Source organism: Sinocyclocheilus anshuiensis, unplaced genomic scaffold (genome assembly GCF_001515605.1).
Source record: "Sinocyclocheilus anshuiensis isolate Anshui unplaced genomic scaffold, SAMN03320099.WGS_v1.1 scaffold863, whole genome shotgun sequence".
NCBI classification, from domain to species: domain Eukaryota; kingdom Metazoa; phylum Chordata; class Actinopteri; order Cypriniformes; family Cyprinidae; genus Sinocyclocheilus; species Sinocyclocheilus anshuiensis.
Window position 1 is genome coordinate 1,069,873 of NW_015547725.1, and position 6,611 is coordinate 1,076,483.

At 37.0% G+C, this 6,611-nt stretch overlaps 1 protein-coding gene and 1 long non-coding RNA gene across 3 annotated transcripts in view; one reads left to right on the plus strand and one right to left on the minus strand.

The window, feature by feature from the left end:
• LOC107704277 (uncharacterized) overlaps positions 1-1,625 on the minus strand; it is a 9,892-nt gene extending 8,267 nt beyond the window's left edge. Inside the window, exons 1-2 of the long non-coding RNA XR_001635940.1 lie at positions 1,614-1,625; positions 457-460 (exon numbers count right to left, since the gene is read on the minus strand). This is a non-coding gene — a long non-coding RNA (uncharacterized LOC107704277). The remainder of the gene's footprint in view (positions 1-456; positions 461-1,613) is intronic.
• The window catches only part of LOC107704276 (UPF0606 protein KIAA1549L-like), a 96,153-nt gene that overhangs the window by 2,461 nt on the left and 87,081 nt on the right, over positions 1-6,611 (plus strand). The gene's annotated exons all lie outside the window — the stretch shown is intronic.

Below are 6,611 nucleotides of genomic sequence, written 5' to 3' on the forward strand. Positions count from 1 at the left end.
AAAGAAAGTCTTATCATGATAGAACAAGAAATCTGTGTGTGTGTGTGTGTGTGTGTGTCCAGTTGAGAAAAGAAGAGTTGCTTTAACTGGGTCACTGTGCTGTGAGTGAGATAGATCAGTGTTTGACCTGTTTTAGTATTTCTCCCAAACATTTATAGCATGTTGCAGAGTTAGGGGTTGGTTGGCACAGGGTTTATTTTTGGATCATAATTTGGTGCTGTCACATAAATTGTGTTCTCTTAACCTACACTGATTTAATCTATTAAAGGGGTCATATTATGCTTTTTTAAAGATCATTATTTGGTGTATTTGGTGTAACAGAATATGTTGACATGCTTGTAACACTCCAAAGAGAAAGGAAAACTTGAAATCGCATCATATGACCCCTTTAAGGCATTAAAAAGTCAAAACCCATCAAGGTAAAATTAAATGTGATTTGGAGAAATTCAGCATTACATCACTTGCTCACCAGTGGATTTTCTGCAGTGAATGTATGCCATCAGAATGAGAGTCCAATAAAAACATCACAATAATCAAAAAGTAATCCACACAATTCACAACTGACTCAGATCCCTTAACATCTTTTAAAGCAAAAAGCTGTGTGGTTGTAATAATCAAATTAATAATTTAGATGTTTGTAATGTTAAACTGTTGCTTTTGGCTATAATACGACTCCTCTATCCATAATATTGCTTTCTCTAGTAAAATAGATGTCTGGTCTGAATGGTTAACCAATGCTAATTCAATATATAATTCTTAAAATATTTAATCAGCCACCAGTAGAGTTGGATGGTACAAATGCACAACATTGTCAATCATTGTAAGATGTTTATCATTAATTAATAAAAGTTCAGAAATATTTTGTGACATTGAATTTATTAAAGGATGGTTGGATGGATTTATCCTAAAATCCATTAAGATGATGTTTCTTGTAGATTGTTTTTAACAAAATATACTTAAAAACAGCTAATCGAGGTCTTTCGGTAGAAATTACAGTTAGGTTTGTTATAGCAGAGTGAAAAGTAAACTGCAGGAAATTGAATGTCTAAAAGCAGGACTGAACACCACTGACTGAGGTTCCACCTGAAAATAGTTAAAGGAGACATATTATGCCCCTTTTTACAATATGTAATATAAGTCTCTGGTGTCCCCAGAATGTGTCTGTGAAGTTTCCATTTATTATAACATTTTGAAAATGCCTATTTTGAGTGGAAGCAGAAACACGCTGTTTTTCGGGTCTGTTTCTTTAAATGCAAATAAGCTGCTGCTCCCCGCCCCCTTTTCCCGAATAGAGCTGAGCCATTACAGCTCGGACCTGCTAAAAACATCTGGTTTGGTTCTGATTATCATGTTTATCGCGCTGAAATCATGCGTTTTAAACCATATGAGTTTAAACTTCTGATATAAGAAGCACCGAAGCACACGGACAGAAAGCGGCTGTCACAGCATGTGAGTACTAAGCGAAGTTTTCATTCACATACAAGTTTACGTTAAAAACACACACGAGTTACAAAAACAGTCGGTTATGACTGTGAAGGTAAACTGCTGGGAAATAAATCGCATATTTATTTTAGATCTGTGTGGCAGCAGCAATATACAGTAAATAAATCAACAAATCCACTGCTCTGTTGTCTCCTCTGAGGCTGGGACGCTAAACAGTTTTCTGTGCTCCTCTGTTCAGCCAAAGACAGAACAGTTAGCATGTTTTGCTCAAACTTTCGCCATGGCATTAGAACTGGTACACCGTTGTTGCTTGTGAAATCAAATGAAGGCACCGTGGGTGGAAACTTACAGATTAAGGGGCGGTAATATTATAATGAAATCCCTTTGCCACGTCACCAAGGGAGCAAAATCAGACACGCTCGTTTTTTCAGACACTTGCAGAAAAAGGCTTCCCAAAATTTTTTTTCCAGGTTAATCTTTTTCACGTTTCCTTGGTTGGTAGATGCACTTGGGGACCTGATTGTAGCACTTAAAACCTGGAAATGTCAGATTTTCATGATATGTCACCTTTAAATTACAAGGGTTCCATAACATAGATTGTTTAACTTTGCGATGTAATGCCATAGTGCATAATGTTTTCTGTCAGTTATTAAACAGGACCTTATTTATAATTGTAATTTAAATAAATAAATACATTTAGGGTTTTAGATCACATTCACATTCACTTTATAGATGTGTGTGTGTGTGTGTATATATATATATATATATATATATATATATATATATATATATATGTGTGTAGGTGGATGGATTATCTCGGCAAAGGAGAAGTGCTCACTAACACAGATTTAGACAGATTTGTGAACAATATTTGAGAGAAATAGGCCTTTTGTGTACATAGAAAAAGTCTTAGACCTTTGAGTTCAGCTCATGAAAAATAGGGGGCAAAAACAAAAGTGTTGCGTTTATAATTTTGTTCAGTGTATAAAATGTACATGTAAGTAAATTCAATACAAAGTTACTTAGAATGCATTAGAATGCCTTCACTGCACAAGAAACCAGTGGGACTGACCATGCCATTTGAGCTCACTGACAACGCTTCCTAGATGTACTGCTATCAAAGCAACACATCTACATTTCTATACTGACGTTTATCCCATAAGACGCTGTCTTCTTCTGAACTGTCAAACCTCTCCACAGATGGTTATAAACAGCACACTGTCCTTCGTGCCACTGCAGGGGTAAATCAGGTTACACGTCATGGCCTGCCCTGTGGCTCAGGAATGTTTATCGTTCCCAAGACATTTGTGTAACCCCAAAGTGCTGATGTACAATGCCTCACATAGAATTTAATCTTTGCCCTTTCACTTAATGGATATAAATTGACAGAATCAGCAACATAGAACAGCAACAGAAGTGATAAATATATACTAATGTTATGGGGGACTGCTGCAATAAGCTGTGGCTGATTAGGGCAGAGATCTAAATTACTATTATTAAAAGACTAGTAAATCACAATTAGTGATAGACTGATATATGAGTCAAACAGATTTGTCTGATGTTTGACCATCATGACATTATCAGTCTCAGGTGATAATCATTCCAGCTTGACACATTAATAGAAGTGTTATTTTTAGTATTTGATAAAAAAAAAAAAATAAATAAATAAAGTGATTTTGTGTTATTATTACTTCAATATGTTCCTTGAGGTTCACTTTTAATAATTAATAAGTGGTAATAATAATTAATTCACTTATAATTAATTAATAGTTAATAATTAATCATCATATACATTTGCAAATATTATTATTTTCATTCCTCATTCTGATCCTCTGTCTGAAATTGTTCGTTTTATGCTGATGATACACGGGTTAACTTTTTGAGCAATGTTGCCATCAGCGGGCAACCAGATGAGACACAGGGCCCACGACAGATCTAAAGTATCCAGATAGAAATGTGTTAACCATTCTCAATGGGAAAGTGCCCAAGCAGCATTGCTCAAAAAAGTTGCCCGGCAAAATTGCTCAAAAAGTTGCCCTGTGTATCATCAGCCTTAAGGAGGTGGCTTGTCAGTAAACAGCCACTGTTATGATTGGCTAACATCATTGCAAAGAACTAAAGTATCAACATTCCTTCACTATTGCACATACTGTAAATGTTTTCAAAACATTATCCATAAAAAAAACATAATTTACAAACAAAGCATTGTTTACTTGCAGTTTGTGATGTAGCTGGCTGCTGTCAAAAGCAGACTATGTGTAAGGCTGTCCAAGGCTAAGACCTCCCCTGGCCACGAGTTGGAAATTAACGGGGCAAAAATACCAAATTGTACTTCAGTGATTATAACAGTAGTTTTTTGAGAGTGCTTAAACTCACACTAGACTGAAGTCATTGATAATGTTCTTTGATAATGCATATGTTTTTGCACACTTTTTGTATATAATTTATTTGCTGTTTGAACAACCAAATGAAAATATTATAATTAGTAACAAAATGACTTTTAAAACATATAAAAAAATTGTATGACATGACACCTATATCCGATGCTTGCTTAAGAAGATGGGTTTATGATGGGTGCATTTAATAGATTACATTAGGCTACTTTTAGCCTACCCTGGAGTTGGTTCACTCTACACACCTGTAAACCAGATTCAGTACAGTTGGCTTATTCCTCATTCAACAGAAGTTTCCTTGCAAACTTTCCATTACACTGTGTCTCGTCTACAAAACAGTCTGCAGTAAGTTGCTCCAAACAAACATATAATCCTACAACAAGATCCAGGACAGCATTCAAAACAAACCATCCACTTGTTCTTGACAATGGGAACCTTCTGAAGGCTGTACAGACTCTATTATGCTATTTAAAACGTACACATAAAAGCAAATGTTTTTTTATGTTTTGTTTTGTACCATTTGTCCTGTTGTCGGGAGTAGCGAAAGCTCATGGAGCATGTCAGAATTTGACTGGCATGAAAATGGCCTGCAAACATATAATTTAAAGGATGTTAAGATATCGTTAAGGAGTTTTTTTTTTTCCTATATTTATTTATTTATTTATTTGCTGTGTCACTCACATTACAAAAAGAGCAGTTCAGTTGTATGAAAGCATTAGAGAGGTATTTGATGTTTAAAACCTCTATTATCATATACCTACACAGACTGAAGGCAGATTTTCATTGGATTACCACCAGTGTCTGCTCAGAATGTTCATACAGAGAATGTTGCTCTGAAATGGAGTCTGTGAAAATTTAAAGAGATTACAGACTGTTTCGAATGCTCGCTTTTATTCTCAAAGAACTGTAGGATATATTTCCGCATGTATCTTTTTTTCCTACTGCTTAAATTAAGTAATTTAACATTTTGGAAATTACCTTTGGTTATTTTGTGAAGTCTTTAGAAGAAGTGCAAGTTGAATTGCTGTTCACAGGCAGGCAGAAAAGCTTCATGAGTATCCAGCGGAGGCATTAGTGTTTGGGTGTGAGAGATGCAGATGGTCTCTGTGTGTGTCATACTTTGCCACTGCTCATTATTTTATTAAATGGGATTAGCCAGTAGAGTCTCAGTCTTTGTTATGACAGGTTGTGGAACCTCTATCACTATGCAAACTGATGCATTTATTAGAGTGAGGGGTGGAAAAGGATCAACGATTCAATGGCATTATATTTGTTACTGAACCATGAACCAATACATGCTTTCATAATATGTAACACAGAGTTTTACAGTACTTGTTCTAAATGGCACACAACTTAACTTTAGTGTGAACACAGATGACAAATCTATAAACAACTAGCCTATTAGTCAAACAAAGATATTGTGACTAAAAATAAATGTACACTACCCAAAGTTCATTTACATAATATATGCATAGTTCATATACATAATACCCATAGTTTATATATTAGTGTATTTATATTTACTCCAACAAATTGTATTCATATTACCATGACACCATGTCCAAGTTTGTACATTTACAGTTATCATTATGTTGTTTTCTTTGCAGCTACTCTCATGTATTACAACAATGCATGTATATTTAAATTTAAAATGTCATTAATGTTTATTTCTGTATATCTGATCTGTGAATATGTCCATGTTTTTGTATATGTATTGTACTACTGTATATGTACAGTACTTTAAACTATATGGGGTTAGAAAAGGTTCATGCATTATGTAAGAGACACCTGCATTCAAAATGAAAAAAATCAGTCTCTCAGTCTTTTAGAACAATCTGGCATTCTCCCCTCTTCTCCTGCCACACACTGAACTCTAAATACCTTCAGAGCTGCATGTGCTAGCAAAAAGACTCTGACATTAATAGATTATAGCTGTAACGAGGCGACAGGGACGAGAGATGTGCGGATCCATCTGCAAAGCTTTATTCTTAAACATAGTCAAAACAGGCAAGGGTCAGACAATGGCAAACAGGTATTTAGAGGGCAAGACAGAAGTGTGATCCAATAAACAGGCGTAGGTCGATCAACGGCGAACATAATCCAGAGGATGAGGCAGGCGAGTAATCCACAGACAGATATTAATCCAGGCGAGATGCAAACAGAATCCAAACAACAAGACGAGAGAGAAATCCAAGACAGGCAGGTTATCAGGAACAGACAATCAGGCAAAACTAGACGTTACGAAACAGGACTAGAACTAGGAACTAAACTAAACTCAGACAGGATACTGGCTCCGTAAAGTGCTACCACTAGGAGAGTGATAAACGCAGACAATACTCGGCCATTAGAGAAGGATTTGAGTGGTTGATATAGTGTGTGTGTGATTGGCTGCAGGTGAGTCCAATCAGTGCATTGGAGCGTGGGAAATGTAGTCCAGGGTGACGTGCAACAGTTTGTGTGGTGTGAGAGTCAATGTAATCAGAAGGCGACCTCTGGTGGCGAGCAGGCGGAAGACCACGGATCGGTTTCGTGACAGAGCCCCCCCCCAGGGTGGTGGAGAGGAGGCGGAACAGGGGTAGGGGTAGAGGGCCAGGTCCATGTGGAAGTGAAGGGACAGGGGATTGAGGCAAAGCCAGCAGAGCAGGATGCCAAGGCGGAGCAGGGAGCCAGGGCGGAGCCGTCAGAGCAGGGCGCCAGGACAGAACCGGCAGAATAGGGTTGTGACGGTGAGGAAATTTTCCCACCGGTTAATCGACGTGTGACAACACCGGTAAT